The following is a 17,685-nucleotide window of genomic DNA, read 5'->3' on the forward strand; positions in this document are numbered from 1 at the left end:
ATAGCTGCCCAAGAGAGAAGAGTGCATGTTTGGAGTGGAAGAAAAAAGGTTTTGAATCTCATGAGCCTTGAGTGCTGGAGCATCTGATCTGTCCCTGCTCCACCAGCAGAGACACCTGATGTGTAGGACAGTAACTATGGGGACTTGGTGGAGCAGTAAGGAGAGGGACCTGTGTTTGCTAAACCAATCCCACCATCCCTATGCCTCCATGGATTCAGCATGGACCTCAAGACTGTAGAGGCCGATGGAATTGGTTAGTGATCCTCCACCCCGAGTAGGGAAAGCCTCCATCTTTTCCCTGCTCTCATCCATTTTTCCCCTGATGTGCACGAGGAAGAGGACCAGGACAAACCCCCTGGGGACAGGCTGACTCAGGGCCCTGAGGCCAGAGACGAGGCTGTGGGAGCCAAGAATAGGACAGCTATCCAGGCATGGAGTTGTTTGCCTGACCTTGGCCATTCTGCCTACCCCTGTTTGCCATTTCCTCTTGGAGCTGACTTCAAGCCTAGCTTCCTCAACTACTGCTTTTCAAAAGGAAGAAGAATCAAGTCCATGCCCAACTCCAGATCCTTCACACACTCCACCTTCATTCAGTGCTGCCTGTAAAATTATTTTCCATTTGCTCCTTCTAGTTCCCCCAAAGCTATACCCCTATTCAATCAAAAGCCAGTTGACTCCTATGGCTCACTTCTAATGACTATCTCAAGCTATTGTTCCTCAAAGAGGCTCAACAGCGAATAAAGGAACCAGCACGAGCTCCCCTTTGCCCCACCCCCACTCCCGCCCCAAGTCAGTAGCATTCACCAGCCTTAGGCAGTAGGTAACCGATGTCACAGCTAGATCCACTGACATCCATTAGCCATCCAACACCATGGCCTGGGGGTGGAGTATCTGGCTGCCTTTGTCTCTCTGGGCCAAAGAAGGCTCTGCTATAGAGATAAAAAATGGTTGCTTCCAAGCAGGCAAATGGTCATTTAATAGAAGGATCCACACTTTGCAGGAAGTGCCATGAAAATTGCTTTAACCAACTTTGACCATCCTCATTCTCCACCGGAAACTAGGATAACTTTCTGATTCCTCTCTCCCTACCATTTTGCATCTCTCTCAAAGCCAGAGTGCTTCCCAATACATGCCTTCAGGGCCTGGCTCCTTGCTCTTCTTTCCTTTCCTGTCACCCCATACACAGAAACACACTTCCTCTAACCATTTATTCCATGGTTTCTGGGGCTTACAAATGATTTCCACAGTACGGAAAGTACAGACCACCAAGCTTCTTAACTGATGTCAAGACAGATCCTGGAGACCAGATGAAGACCTACTAATATCCACCAAATTTGATTTTTAATTTAGGTTGTCCAAGTTGGGAGTTAAGAATCCAGGCAAAGTTGCTTCTGTAGGCCCAGGGGCATTAAACTAAGAGTTAGTAGACTGAGGGGTTCACATTCAGAGACTCTCTAGGCCTTTACAGGTCAGAAAAAGAGGTTTTTATCAGTGTAGGGAAGTAGGAAGATGGTATAAATGGGAACCCTTCATGAACAAGCCAAGAGGTATTTGTAGGGTCACAGTATTGACCCTACATAACTGAGATCTTATTTATCTTAGTACAAAACCTGTCCTGATTTGAGTCTCAGAATGGGAAGCCATTCCTGCAAGGGCTCCAAGCACCAAGTGGTGCATATCAGAAAGGCACTTATGACTTCAGCAATACAACAATCTCTTTTTACTTCTCTTTCTACATCTTTTTGTATTATTGGGCCAGGCCCATTCCCAAAACCTAGAGGAACAAAGTCAGGAGAAAACTCACCAGAGCCTGGACTTGAACTGCCCTGCCCCAGGCCTACAAATTCCCAGAGGCTGACATCAAGCTGTGACTGCTCTGACTCCCTCAGGACTGGATTAGTTTGAGGTGTTGGAGGTTCAAATTCATTGCTGAAAGTTCAGTAGTATAGCCCTGGTCTTTAGCACTAATCAAAGTTTTCTTATCTAAGAAGTTCTCTCCATACGCATGTTTGAGGTGACTGGAAATTAGGGGGCTGTATCTCAAAATGTCAGAAAACATGGAGTGGTGAAACTTCTGTATTTGCTGCTTAACCTCAATATAGCAGGCTCAAACTAGAGAAAGGGAGACAAAGTATAACTGACCATAAGCAGAAAATAATGTTAACCTGCTTGGCTTCTTGCTTAAGCATCATGAGAGAAAAGTAGAAGCAGACAACACAAGGATATCCTTAAATTTTACTTGTCTCAGAGGTAGCATACTCTGTCCTTGGGCCATTATTTGGACTAGGAACCCTCTACAAAAATATGTGATAACAGGGACTATAACCCCCAGTTCTGTTATCAGCTTATCTAGACAACACAGATTATAACCCTTTAGACAAACTGAAAATATTCTTCTGTGTGAGCTGAACTTAAGTTTCAGAAAATAATCATTACCATGTGGGAGGCTTTTTTCTTTAATGCAGAAGAAATCTCAAAATATTTGTATATCTACCTTCCACTGCTGCCGATATAGTGAGCATCTCCTACACAACAATAAATGATGCAGTTCATAGAGTATTTTGCACTTGGGGAAAAAAAAATGTATCTGAACTTGTAAAAAATGTTTGGATTTTGTATTGTCCTTTTTATAATTATTATTAAAATACTAAATGAAACGCCTCAGCCTGGCATCTTTTTCTGTCTCAATAGTTTACCCTAGAGCTAAAAAATCCTTTGAAGAAAAAAATGTGTCTTCTGGCTTTCAGACAGGACTTACCCCAATTTGTCATTTATCCTTCTTATTCATAATGATTTTAGAATCTGAAAAGGCTTGTCTATTTTAAAAAGCAGTATCGAGAATTATCCTGAGTGCAAGAAATTTGGAGCATCATTGCTCATCATAGTACAGGACCCAAAATCCAACCATAAGACTTCCCTAGCTATCCAATGGTTACCGCTTCACTTTCAATGCAGGCGGTGCAGGTTCCATCCCTGGTTAGGGAGCTAAGGGCCAAAAACCCAAAATGAAAAACAAAAGCAATATTGTAACAAATTCAAAAAAGACTTTAAAAATGGTCCACATTAAAAACAACAACAAAAATCTAACCATGGTTCACCTTCCTACTTTAGATGTCCCATTTCTAGCAAAGCACCAACACAGAGTCACCAGGGTTTTCTTTCTATGCAGTACACTCTTGGTCACAAACAATATTCTGAAGTACAGATCATTCAGCCACTACCAACATTAGTACATAGGTCATAGGAAAGTAATCTCTAATCTCTTAAAAATGAACAGTCTCAATTTCTAGGCTCAGAGATGATTGTTGCCATTATAGAATTCCATGACATGAAAGTTTATTGGATTTAATAGTTCTGTGATATAGCCATTTAAGAGGAACAAGGAAAAATCAACCTGATCAAAAACTATGCATCTAAAAAAAAACACATCTGTAAAGCACATGGGTGCATTCTATTGCACAGTTACTGAGCTCATCATTGAATATTAGGCTATCATAGCTTGATAATAACAGCCATGCTCAAGATCTGGATTCCTCATGTAAGACTGATTACAACTGACCTTTCCACATGGATCTGCCACCAGGAGAGAGAGTCCAGTCTACTTGGTGATTATGAGTATAAATTAATTCAATGGCATTCTATTTCATACATTAACTTCCTGTAAGTTTGACTCACACCTTTGCGTCAACTGACAAAAATCACATTTTTAGAATTGCAAAGCTGAGGACCATATCCAGGTTCATAGTTAATGGCTACACCAACTTCGGGTCATCTTCTCTGACTTCTTTCCTGCTGCTGCTGCTGCTAAGTCACTTCAGTCGTGTCCGACTCTGTGTGACCCCATAGATGGCAGCCCACCAGGTTCCCCCATCCCTAGGATTCTCCAGGCAAGAACACTGGAGTGGGTTGCCATTTCCTTCTCCAATGCATGAAAGTGAAAAATGAAAGTGAAGTCACTCAGTCATGTCCGACTCCTAGTGACCAGCCTCCTCCGTCCATGGGATTTTCCAGGCAAGAGTACTGGAGTGGGGTGCCATTGCCTTCTCCGGACTTCCTTCCTAACCCTCTTCCATTCCAAACACACCAAGCCTACACCTCCTCACTAGGACACTTGCAATTATGTCCTAGAATAATGTATAGTCAGGACCAGTGAAGTATGGGTCTGTCTATATCAAGCAATCTTTAAAGTGAGGCACATGAAGACTTTCCAAGGAAATCTTCCTAAAGTATGTGAAGACTTTCCAAGGGATACCTTGGCAAGGAAATCAATCTGAGGAGAGTTTTAAGCAAAAACACTCCAGTTTCTCAACTTCTGTAAGAGATCTTCCCTAAAACTAATCTGTTTGAGATCCAGCCAGCATATATACATATTCACATTAACTCCATTCCAACTCCTCTTTCACCATAGTCCTTGTCTTACTTTACAAAAGAAAGGTGTTTTCCTCACCTACACTGAATCTTGACGCAGGGCCCAGAGTGTAAAAACCTGGGGAGTAGAAGGAAGGAGTTGTTTTTTCCCTTCATAACAAAATATTCCCATTACAATCAGTACTCTTATTTCATCTTAGAACATGTTTCCTATTTTCTACCACCAGCTAACAAAAAAATGAAATTGTTAGCTGCTCACACCATTATTTCCTACCAAAACCCTTTTTTACTTAAGTTTGATCATGAAGTATAACAAAATTATTGGAGTTCTTTCTTTCTTCTGTTACATGATTCTTTAACTGTTCCCAAAAGCCAAACATGAGAGTTCAACACAAGTAGATACCTGTATTTGCCAAGGAACTAACTAACACACCTTCTATGCTACTTTTAATTTAATAAATTAACTAATAGATTTAGCTATACATTTTATGGCATTATTACAAATTATACAATGAGAAAAAGTACCATCTTGGTTTTACAGGTTTTATATTAATATTAGATCTATATAATCTTAATCATGACTGACTTTTAATAACCTATTTTATAAGCTACAGTTAATAATTTATTTCCTGGTGATTTTATAATATCCTTTAAAATGAGTATTAATTAATTATTTAAATTGAAGAATAAAGTCAGATCTTTTCCTAATAGAAAGTAAATCTGATCTGAAATGAAGACTGGCTTTTCTGACTCTACAAATGGTAGGTATTTTCCATATGGATATGAATCTGCACTTCAATATTTTAATAAAACGATACTGAAAGCATGTAATAATAAAAGAATTTTACCGGTGAATTCTTCTCTCACCACAGTGTGTCAGCTTGGATTTTTATTCCTCTTTCTCAGCTCTATAGTTCTTCTGGAAAAGATCAGTTTTCATTCCAATCCCTAAGAAAGGCAATGCCAAAGAATGCTCAAGCTAAGAGACAATTGCACTCATCTCCCACACTAGCAAAGTAATGCTCAAAATTCTCCAAGCCAGGCTTCAACAATATGTGAACTGTGAACCTCCAGATGTTCAAGCTACTTTTAGAAAGAGGAACCAGAGATCAAATTGCCAACATCCGCTGGATCATCAAAAAAGCACAAGAGTTCCAGAAAAACATATATTTCTGCTTTATTGACTATGCCAAAGCCTTTGACTGTGTGGATCACAATAAACCGTGGAAAATTCTTCAAGAGATGGGAATACCAGACCACCTGACCTGCCTCTCCAGAAACTTGTATGCAGGTCAGGAAGCAACAGTTAGAACTGGACAACAGACTGGTTCCAAATAGGAAAAATGAGTATGTCAAGGCTGTATATTGTCACCCTGCTTATTTAACTTATATGCAGAGTACATCATGAGAAATGCTAGGCTGGAGGAAGCACAAGCTGGAATCAAGATTGCTGGGAGAAATATCAATAACCTCAGATATGCAGATGACACCACCCTTATGGCAGAAAGTGAAGAAGAAATAAAGAGCCTCTTGATGACAGTGAAAGAGGACAGTGAAAAAGTTGGCTTAAAGTTCAACATTCAGAAAACTAAGATCATGGCATCCAGTCCCATCACTTCATGGGAAATAGATGGGGAAACAGTACAAACAGTGGCTGACTTTATTTTTCTGGGCTCCAAAATCACTGCAGATGGTGACTGCAGCCATGAAATTAAAAGACGCTTACTCCTTGAAAGAAAAGTTATGACCAACCTAGATAGCATATTAAAAAGCAGAGACATTACTTTGCCAACAAAGGTCCATCTAGTCAAGGCTATGGTTTTTCCAGTAGTCATGTATGGATGTGAGAGTTGGACTGTGAAGAAAGCTGAGCGCCGAAGAATTGATGCTTTTGAACTGTGGTGTTGGAGAAGACTCTTGAGAGTCCCTTGAACTGCAAGGAGATCCAACCAGTCCATCGTAAAGGAGATCAGTCCTGGGTGTTCATTGGAAGGACTGAAGCTGAAGCTGAAATTCCAATAATTTGGCTGCCTGATGCGAAGAGCTGACTCTTTTGAAAAGACTCTGATGCTGGAAAAGATTAAAGGCAAGACGAGAAGGGTATGACAGAGGATGAGATGGTTGGATGGCATCACCGACTCAACGGACATAAGTTTGAGTAAACTCTGGGAGTTGGTGATGGACAGGGAGGCCAGGCGTGCTGCAGTCCATGGGGTTGCAAAGAGTCGGACACGACTGAGCGACTGAACTGAACTGATAGTTCTTCTAGGTTACTTGGTGGCAGTTTGAGCCTAAAGCATCGCCTTCCTCTGGAACTCAAAGACCTAGGAGGAGCTTCAAACTGTGACTAGACTCCCAATGGATTCACCTGAGGATAACCCAACCTAGACGCTGGAGTATCTTAAAATGTTGATGGATGAAACTTCCTAAGCAATGCCAGTTGCCTCTTAAGTCTCTGAAATGTTAACAAAGAACCTCAGTAACTTAACTCTCAATCCTAGTATCAAACTATCATATCTACCAGAAGATCCACCTCAGTTTATTGGGAAGTTTCCTGGTGAGGAAAAAACCCAATAAGAGGAGAGGCATGAGGACACTGTTGAGTGAGCAGAGATACAGGATCCAAAGGTTGACTGAATCTCTTAGACTTTCCTACGGCAAAGGAGTTCCTCAGTCTTACTACCAAAGAGAGCTACAGCAGGAGGAGGACACAGACTGGATCAAGAGTGCGAAGATTTCAATGTACCTGTAGTTACTGCAGGTTTAACAGAGATTCTTCCGAGGATAATTATGAGAATTATCACAACACAACATACAATAATTATGCCATGGAGTTGAATGGGTCATAAACCTTATTCCTGTATTATTTTTTCTTGCTGGTAATTTTAGGATTATTATGAAGCAGCTTGGGAAAGACTGTGTGCCAGTATTTTGATAACCTATAAGCTGGTCTTTTGTTCTTGCATTTTTTTTTCTACCTTAATCTGGTTAACTTATGAAGAATCTATGTAGCTTGTATTTGAAATGATTTGAATATACTTCAGTTTCACTTTGATTTGACAAAAAGAAATACTAATTAGTCTCGATAACTCCAGAAAGAATGAAGGGATGGAGCCAAAGCAAAAACAACACCCAGTTGTGGATGGGACTAGTGATAGAAACAAGGTTCGATGCTATAAAGAGCAATATTGCACAGGAACCTGGAATGCTAAGTCCATGAATCAAGGCAAATTGGAAGTGGTCAAACAGGAGGTGACAACAGTGAACAACGACATCTCGGAATCAGCGAACTAAAATGGACTGGAATGGGTGAATTTAACTCAGATGACCTTGGAAAAAATGGAGTAGCCATCATGGTCAACAAAAGAGACCGAAATACAGTACTTGGATGCACTCTCAAAAACGACAGAATGATCTCTGTTCGTTTCCAAGGCAAACCATTCAATATCACGGTAATCCAAGTTTATGCCCCAACCAGTAATGCTGAAGAAGCTGAAGTTGAACAGTTCTATGAAGACCTACAAGACCTTCTAGAACTAACACCCCAAAAAAGATGTCCTTTTCATTATAGGGGACTGGAATGCAAAAGTAGAAGTCAAGAAACACCTGGAGTAACAGGCAAATTTGGCCTTGGAGTACAGAAGGAAGCAGGGCAAAGGCTAATAGAGTTCTGCCAAGAGAACGCACTGGTCATAGCAAACCCTCTTCCAACAACAAAAGAGAAGATCCTACACATGGACACTGAAATCAGATTGATTATATTCTTTGCAGCCAAAGATGTAGAAGCTCTATACAGTCAGCAGAAACTGTATAGCTAATGTGGCTCAGATCATGAACTCTTTATCGTCAAATTCAGACTGAAATTGAAGAAAGTGGAGAAAACCACTAGACCATTCAGGTATGACCTAAATCAAATCCCTTATGACTATACAGTGGAAGTGAGAAATAGATTCAAGGGACTAGATCTGACAGACAGATTGCCTGATGAACTATGGACAGAGGTTCATGACATTATACAGGAGACAGGAATCAAGACCATCCCTAAGAAAAAGAAACGCAAAAATGCAAAATGGCTGTCTGAGAAGGCCTTACAAATAGTTGTGAAAAGAAGGGAAGTGAAAAGCAGAGGAGGAAAGGAAAGATATACCCATTTGAATGCAGAGTTCCAAAGAATAGCAAGGAGAGATAAGAAAGCCTGCCTCAGTGATCAATGCAAAGAAATAGAGGAAAACAATAGAATGAGAAAGACTGGAGATCTCTTCAAGAAAATTAGAGATACCAAGGGAACTTTTCATGCAAAGATGGGCTCAATAAAGGACAGAAATGGTATGGACCTAACAAAAGCAGAAGACATTAAGAAGAGGTGGCAAGAAAAAACAGAACTGTACAAAAAAGATCTTCACAACCCAGATAATCACGATGGTGTGATTACTCATCTAGAGCCAGACATCCTGGAATATGAAGTCAAGTGGGCCTTAGGAAGCATCACTATGAACAAAGCTAGTGGAGGTGATGGAATTCCAGCTGGGCTATTTCAAATCCTGAAAGATGACACTGTGCAAGTGCTGCACTCAATATGCCAGCAAATTTGGAAAACTCAGCAGTGTCCACAGGACTGGAAAAGGTCCGTTTTCATTCCAGTCCCAAAGAAAGGCAATGCCAAAGAATGAATGCTCAAACTACCACACAATTGCACTCATCTCACATGCTAGTAAAGTAATGCTCAAAATTCTCCAAGCCAGGCTTCAGCAATACGTGAACTGTGAACTTCTACTTGTTCAAGCTGGATTTAGAAAAGGCAGAGGAACCAGAGATCAAATTACCAACATCTGCTGGATCATCGAAAAAGCACAAGAGTTCCAGAAAAACATCTATTTCTGCTCTATTGACTATGCCAAAGCTTTTGACTGTGTGGATCACAATAAACTGTGGAAAATTCTGAAAGAGATGGGAATACCAGACCACCTGACCTGCCTCTCGAGAAACCTGTATGCAGGTCAGGAAGCAACAGTTAAACTGGATGTGGAACAACAGACTGGTTCCAAATAGGAAAAGGGAGTACGTCAAGCCTGATGCGAAGAGCTGACTCTTTTGAAAAGACCCTGATGCTGGGAAAGATTGAGGGCAGGAGGAGAAGGCGACGACAGAGGATAAGATGGCTGGATGGCATCACCGACTCAACGGACATGAGTCTGAGTGAACTCCGGGAGTTGGTGATGGACAGGGAGGCCTGACGTGCTGTGGTTCATGAGGTCACAAAGAGTTGGACACAATTCAGCGACTGAACTGAACTGATTAAGTCTCAGGTAATGTCTGTTTCATAAGCCTGTAGTTCTGTAAGATGAAACTCAGTATCAAGAATTTGAAACAAATTAACTTGTGGAAGGAATGTAAAAAAAATATTGGTTGGCTTGGCCAGAGCATTGTTAGTATGTTGAAATGTAATAAAAATTTTTGATGTGCTGTTTCAATTTTCAGTAGTGAATAAATGTGTTTATAGAGGATCTTAATAAAACTTGAGACTTATTTGAACACCCTTTAAAAAAAGGAATTTTATCCAAAAAATTGTATTGGCAAAGAAATATGAAAATCAGTCTGATTAGCCCCTGAGTGAAAAGATGACATAATTATTTTGATAAGACTGAAATCGATACTCAAACGACTAACAAATCCTTTTGCAAGATCTGTGGTTTCCAATTCTTTTAATTAAATAAAATTTTTAATAAAATTAAAGGAGGAGTCTATTTGGTAATGTGACACTTATGAGGAATTGTTGTGATTGTTGGCATGTAATTCAGAAATAGTTCAAAGGCTTTAGGGATATCATTTTAACAGTCTCTTCCTTTCCTAATGTGAACATTTCTCAACATTTATGTCTATAAAAATAAAAAACAGGTAGAGAATTGTTGGGCTTCCCTAGTGGCACAGCACTAAGGAATCCACTTGCCAATGCAGGGGACACAAGAGATATGAGTTCAATCCCTGGGTCAGGATAATTCCCTGGAGTAGAAAATGCCAACCTACTACAGTATTCTCACCTGGAAAATTCCATGGGCAGAGGAGCCTAGCGAGCTATATTCCATTGGTTCTCAAAGAGTCATTGGACATGACTGAGCACACACAGAGAACTGTTATTGCACTTTATATCCTTCCACCATTAGGTAATATTAGTCCAGGAACTCCTAAACTAGTTGAGGAAAAACACCATATTTTTCATTAAGAGATACATTTTTAATAAAAATTGTACTTTTTTCAGTTTCACAAGTTATAAAAATATGTAATATATTTATATTGCTTAATAAATTGTGTACTAACAATCTGATTCACAAGAAACTTTACAACAAAGCCTATGGTCATAAGAAACAAACTTAAATATATACTCAATTTTGTTGCAAAGAAGGTAACAGTGATCAATAAAAGACTTTAAAGCATACAAATATACTAATTAGGATAAATTTCTAGGGGAAGTGAATTAGAAGTTCAATAAGAAGAGGAACCATATAAAATTTAAATAAATTGTAAATAAAGGGAACCATCTAAAATTTGTTAAAGAACTTGTTCATATATCATTAAACGGATGCTGGTGGGCATCAAATATTTAGGGTATTTGCAGTCCACTAGATACATTTAAGTGGAGAAGGCAATGGCACCCCACTCCAGTACTCTTGCCTGGAAAATCCCATGGACGGAGAAGCCTGGTAGGCTGCAGTCCATAGGGTCTCAAAGAGTTGGACACGACTAAGCGACTTCACTTTCACTTTCCACTTTCATGCATTGGAGAAGGAAATGGCAACTCACTCCAGTGTTCTTGCCTGGAGAATCCCAGGAATGGGGGAGCCTGGTGGGCTGCCGTCTATGGGGTCGCACAGAGTCAGACACGACTGAAGCGACTTAGCAGCAGCAAATACATTTAAGAATGATATAATGGTTTTAGTTTAAAACATCAAAATTTGCAGTAAGTCAGAAATTACATCCTCTACAAGTATTTATATGATGGAAAATTTAGGTGTCAATTTAGGAATGAACAAGGAGATACATAGTTCTTTAAAATTCTTTTACAGAGTTCATTTTTAAAAATGTCTGAAGATCACCAGCCTATACTGTATATTGTGGAGATGGGTTTCAAAGGTAGAACAGAACCTGCTAGAAATGATCTTCGATCCTGCATTCCAAATTATATTTCTCCCCAGTTCTCCTGAGTACCTGAAATTACCCATCATCAGAATCCTAATACTTCAAATTCAGACACTGGTTTGCCACAGTTTTTGTTGTGTAAGAGAGGTGATTACCAAACAGATTAGGATCTGCAAGGAATATGAGAAAGGATAGATGTATTTTATTATAGAAAAAGGTGGTGGGGGTACAAATTAGGACACCTGAGTATTAGTCTCTGCTCTATGCCTATCTAGAAGTTTATGCTACAGGACAAGCTACTATATTCTCTATCTAGGTAAAGTTAATGTAAGTTAATAAAATAACTTGTTAAACTTCCACCAAAAAGGAACAGGGAGAGGGCACCTTAAAGGTCAGGCTGCTTATTTCTGTACCAGGAGGTATAGAAAGGATCGGGACTACCCAGGTGGTGCTAGTGTAAAGAATCTGCATGCCAGTGCAGGAGATAAGAGACAGGTGTTCAATCCCTGGAAGGGAAGTTCCCCTGGAGGAGGGCACAGCCACCAAATCCAGTACTCTTGCCTGGAGAATCCCATGGTCAGAGGGGCTGGCTCCTCTGACCCCCATAGGGTCGCAGAGAGTCCGATAGGAGTGAAGCAACTTAACACACAGCACATAGAAAGGATTAATTATTAACCACAAGAATAGGCCATCAATTGTCACTCACACCCCCCTAAGCCGAGAACTTGATAAGAACTATAGCCCCAGTTCCACCTCTGGAACTGTGGTGCCCAAACTAGGAAGATGCGGAACAGAGAATGTCTAAAACCGAAAGGGAGGCTTTGTGGAAAGCAATCACCCATGCCTCCTGTGGCATCTTTAGCTACCACAGACCCCAAACACAGTACTTTGTAAACGTTTCTAGTTTATTGGAATACTGCCTTCAAAAAAATTTTTTTAAGTTAAATTTTTTTTTGGGGGGGAGGGGAGAGAGGAGACAAAAGAAAGGAGTTAAAGTCTAAAAGGACAGAGAGGGTAAAGCTTCTCACCTCATTCGTCCAGTCACCCAATTCCTCTTCTAAGAGGCAACCTTTACCAGTTCCTCATCTAACTTCTCTCTTTTATTTATTTTTACCAAACACTCTCTTTTACTTTGTTTGAAAATCCTCCAATCATAGTCCCTCCTGGTGACAGGGGGAATCCATAAAAGGCCCTGGCTTTGTTCACCCCGAAACGAACCTACGAGGATCAGTAGTAGCTGGTTTTGAGGCTGGGGTGGGACTGACGGGGGAATGAGAGTGAGAGAACCCGAGAGGACCGTCAGGGCGCACTCCCTAAACAGGCGAGTCGCTCACGGCTCCTCGACGTCGTCCTTCTCAGTAAGGTGCTAGTAATACCTGCAGTTGCTTCCTTCAGGGGGTGGGTCGAAGATCGCAGGCAGTGCGTGCTGACTGCGCACAGCAAAGCGCCTCAGGACCCTAAAGGCGCAGGAGGCCGCCTGGCGGCTCTGAGCCCTGAGAAGAGGCAGGGCTTCCCTCACAATCTGCCCCTCCGGCCCTCCCCGGCACCAGGAGCGCACCTTCTCGCCCGCAGGCGGCCGACGTGACGGCGCAGAGCCCGCGGGGCCTCGGACTCCTCCCCGCGCCCGCCTGAGGCCTCAGGTGACCGAGTCCCCTCTTCAAAGGAACAGGTGGCGGCTCCTTATTGCTATAGAGACGACCCGGCTCGCGAGCCGCGCCCAGGCCCTGACCGGGGCGTCGTGACGTCATCACGCCCTCCCCGGGCGCCCAGCCTGGCGGGCGGCGCGTCACCCGGGTCGGGGGGCGGGGCGGGGCTCTGAGGGGCACCGTTCGAGACCCCGGCCGCCCGGGCTCCGGCGGCCCGGGAACCGGGATAAGCGAGACGGCGGCCGCCGCGACTCGGGGTGCGGGGTGGAGCCTGCCCTGTATTTTCTATACGGGTTCCCGGGCTCGGTGGAGGCCCGCCGAGAGGAGAGGAAAAGTGCGGCGGCCCTGGAACCTGGATATCGCGCGAGGCAAGCGGCTCGCGGGCGGGCGGGCTATGGCGCAGGCGGGTTGCGGGGCCGGCGCTGGTGGCGGGGCCCGGTGCATGGCGGTCTGTCGGCGGAGTCGCCCTCGGGGGCTGTCAGGTTGGTGGCTGCGGGAAGAGTGGGTCCACCGTGCCCAGGTGGGAGGCCGGGTGGGCGCAGGGTCCCGGGAAGGTCCCGAGCCTGGCGTGCCCACCCTCCTCTGGCCCTGTAGCTCGGTGGCCGGACTGCTGGTCGGCGGCCTGGCCCTCCCGCACCTCGGGCCCCGGCCCCCATCCCTGCCCCCCAATTCCGCCCTGCGACTCCTGCCCTGTGACTCCCACGCCCCACCGTGTGACTGCGCCCGCCCCCATCTCTGACCCCCCACCCAGTGACCGTAAGACCTCACCAGCTAATCCTCACTTCTTACTCATTGACTCTGGTCAATCCAGGAACTTCCCCTGCACTGCCCAGGGACCCACCAACACAGTGACTCCCCCAGCTCTGAACCAGTAACTGATGACCAGACATCCCCACATCCCCTCAAACCTTACTGACTCCACTAGTCTGGTAACCCGTCCAGTTCTACCCTGTATTCCCCCACACACACAAACTTGGTGACTCCCCTCAAACCTTTTCTGGTAACTCCTAAACTCAGCCGTCTAAAATAGTTTCTCACCCAGTCATCTTCTAGGTAACCCTCGATATCTGATAATCCATTCTTTTCCCTGTAACTTCGTGACCTCATTCCATGTTCCCCCTCCATCCCGAAGTCACCTCCGCTGACGTCCCTGTCTGCACTTCAGCCCCCCAGTGTCAACCAGCACATGACTTAACAAGTGCTGTAGCACAGAGCTGGTGCCCAGGAAACTATAGAGATGAATATGAAGCAGATGTAGTGGGAGGCATCAGAGAATCTGGATTGAGTATGTGGTCCCAGATTCGTCTTAGCTCTGCCACTAGAAGTCCTTTCCTCTCTCTGGACCTGAGTTTCTCATCTCTATTATGGTAAGGTTGGGTTAAATGACCTCAGTTTCCTTCCAGCTGTGAAGTTCTAGAATTCTCAATCAAGATAATATTTGTTTGCAATCATTTTTGTATTCCTAGTTAGAAGTTTACTGTTGTAACCTTACCCCAGGATCCACTCACTTCTTAACCTTATTCCTTCACTCCTGTGACTCCCTACACAATAGGCTGTACCCATTTCCCTTGATCAAGCCTCATCAGTTAACATGTTTGCAAAGCAGGATAAGAGTATTTCAGCTTGGGGTATTGATGTGATTAGAGACCTCCTCTGGTTTGACTCTGGCCCTTAAGCTATGGTGCCTTGGGCATATCTTTTAGCTTCAGTTGTCACCTCTCCTCCTGGAGGATAGCAGTAGTGCTTGAGGTATTCAAGCACTTGGCACCAAGCCTAGCCTAAGGGAGCCCTTAAGTATATGCTGAGAAGCTCTTATGGGTCTTAACTCCACCCTGGGTGCTAGGGAGTCAGCAGATAATGAATGCAGGGCTCACACTTTGCATTATCTTTGGACCCCTGAGCTCTTGGGGTCCCTGTCCTCGTAGATCTCCTATGGCCCCCTCAGTTCTTTGGCTCTTGACTCTGGTATCTCCTTAATGAAGATTAGCACTACTGTGTACCACGCTTTGTATGTGTAAATTAAGTTTTCCCTTCACAAACCCAAGACGTGATTCTTCCTTTGTCTACCACTATCTCCCATACTTTGTTTGTTTTGGTTTAGTTTTAAACAAATGATGAACCTGGAACTCACACAGATGAGTAGCAGAGCTGGCTATCTGAACCTACGATCTTCAAAACTCTTTTGATCCGTAGCTCCTAAACCTACCTGGGTTTCCAGGTTACCCTCAGCCCCTTGTTCCTTATTTTCTAATAATTCCTAAGCCCAACATCAACACTTGCCATGACCTCCAAGGTTTCTATTAATATTAACCTTCGCCACATGGCTTGGTGTCTTCCTCAACCCATTATTCATAACTTCTGACCCCAAGTGTCCTGAGACCCCTGCACCTTAGTACCTCTCTTTATCCTTTGTCCAAATATCCTCTCACCCTATGAGTCCTTGGAGCTCCCGCTTATCCTAAGGCGTCTCCCATCTCACTGGCACTTTACCCCAAATCCTCTCATCCTAAGTCTGCTTACCCCTAGGTATTCATATAAATAAGAGATTTCCAATCTGTTATGAGTGTCCAGCTGCCTCCCTTCTGCCATCCATAGCTACATCCTATTACCCAAAACCTTTATCTAGTAACCACTTCACCCGGCTTCAGTGAAGTGACCCCTTTCCATTCCAGTGGGAACCCATCCTTCATAATCTGTACACCCTCCCATTCAAAGGTCCCTCCTTTTCACAAAGGTCCCTCCTGTTCAGTATCTTGTGAGATCCTACCTCTCAAGATTCTTGGATCATGTGGCATCTTTCTCACTTCCATCAGTGATCTTTTCAAACCAGAGTCGTCCCTTTCTTTATCCCTATTCCTGTGCCCCATCCATTCTCACAGTGCCTTTTTCCTACCTTACTCTTTTTCTCTGATGCATCCTCACCTCACCAATCTTGGTAACATTGATTATGATGTAAACCTTTCTTCCATCTTAATTCCGCCCTTCTTCCACTCTCCTGTGCATCTAATTCCAGGGGGATATGAATGACCAGGCACTTTCTCCTTCCTACACAGCCTGGCCAACCAAACCTCATTGGTTTGTCCAAAGAGCTGCACTCTTCTGATAATAGATCACTAAGGTCACAGTCCTTTAGGTAGCCAGGAGAGGGTTCTTGGAAGTCCTTCTGAATCCATCTAGCCATGTCTCCTTGACACAATCTCTTCTGTTTATGAAGCTCCTTGTTGTAAATGCTCTCAAAGAGTAGAACACTTTGATTGTCAGCCTTGAGGTAGCCCCATTGTTTTCCAAACCCTGGGAGGACTTTCCAGTTCTCTGCCGCCAGGAGACCGGATGGTAAGTAGCAACATGTGACATGAAAGATCCACTTCCAAAAGTCTATTCTGTGGGTCACTGAATTCTCTGATCCCGTATAATACACGTATTGGCTGTATAGCAGTAAGTTCAGCAGAGGGCAAAACTAGAGTTAAGGAAGAGGTAAATCTTAGGGTCTGCAAATTCTGTGAATTGATTTTTTTAAAAGGAACTTTCGCCTTAGGTTTGTTTAATCTCTCAGGCTAGAATGTATTCTGCCTTGGATGTTAGTTATTCCTACTCCACTTTTCTCACCCAACACCCATCCTCCACCCCACAACTGTGATTTCCTTAAGAACAGAGGCTGGGTTTTCTTATCCTCTATCATCTTAATCCTGTCCCTCATATGTAGCAGGTAGTCAGTAAACACTTACTGGATTGAACAAGCTCATTCAGAAATTCTGCCTCAGATACAAACAAGTGAAAACAGCTCATGTCTACATCTATTTTGTAGCTACAAAACCCTTCTTCCCAAATCCCTCCGAACATGATAAGTGGCAAGTCCCTTGATTTAAACAGTCTGGAATTTAGATACTTCCTTTTTTAGTCATTGCTTTGGGGAGAGAATGGATGTAAGTGCTTTTTTCTAAACTGTATTTCTGGTAAGACTAGAGAAATTGGTTGATATAGTTGCTAGAATACAGTGTTAACAAGACCAGAATGTGTCATATGTAGATCAGTTCTCAAGAAAACAGCTTCATGAAGTATTTAGTGGGGGTTGCAGAGACAGAGAATAGAAGAAACCAAATTGACATAATGTTGGTAATTGTTGAATTTGGGTAATGGGTTCATGGAGTTCATTATACTATTCTTTCTACTATTCTGCATGTTTGAAATCCATAATAAAGAGTTCGAGAAAGAAGAAGAGGACAGCTAGGTGAACACGTGCAAGTTTAGCACTGTTCCTTGAAAGATACCTCAAAGCAGATGAGTTGCTGTTAAACTGAGTCAGTACTGCTGTCTAGTCCCAACCTATTTTTGACCTCTTCTGTTTATGAGGTATCAGGAAGCCAAAGCCAAAAATTAGCACGATGCAGAATTGTACCATCCTGGCAACAAGCACCTGTTGCCCTGGTCCTGCCTTGCTTTCCAGCCCAGACCTGGTTTCTTGTAGTAAGGGACTGGGCTGGACCTAAGAAGAAGGAGAAGCTGTGCGGGGAGTGAGGGAGAGGTCAGAGCTCAACCA

At 43.2% G+C, this 17,685-nt stretch overlaps 1 protein-coding gene and 1 pseudogene across 6 annotated transcripts in view; both read left to right on the forward strand.

The window, feature by feature from the left end:
- Positions 1–6,726: 6,726 nt before the first annotated feature.
- Positions 6,727–7,217, forward strand: LOC138425827 (developmental pluripotency-associated protein 3-like; annotated as a pseudogene).
- Positions 7,218–13,184: 5,967 nt separating this feature from the next.
- Positions 13,185–17,685, forward strand: part of ZNF76 (zinc finger protein 76) — a 29,106-nt gene continuing 24,605 nt past the window's right edge. For 2 of the 6 annotated variants that reach the window (XM_069564174.1, XM_069564176.1), the window contains exon 1: positions 13,264–13,630. The gene's annotated coding sequence lies outside the window, so the exon portion shown is untranslated. Of the gene's footprint in view, positions 13,631–17,685 lie in introns of all 6 variants that reach the window. The other 4 variants (XM_069564173.1, XM_069564175.1, XM_069564178.1 and 1 more) reach the window with 4 other exon arrangements.

Source organism: Ovis canadensis, chromosome 20 (assembly GCF_042477335.2).
Source record: "Ovis canadensis isolate MfBH-ARS-UI-01 breed Bighorn chromosome 20, ARS-UI_OviCan_v2, whole genome shotgun sequence".
NCBI classification, from domain to species: domain Eukaryota; kingdom Metazoa; phylum Chordata; class Mammalia; order Artiodactyla; family Bovidae; genus Ovis; species Ovis canadensis.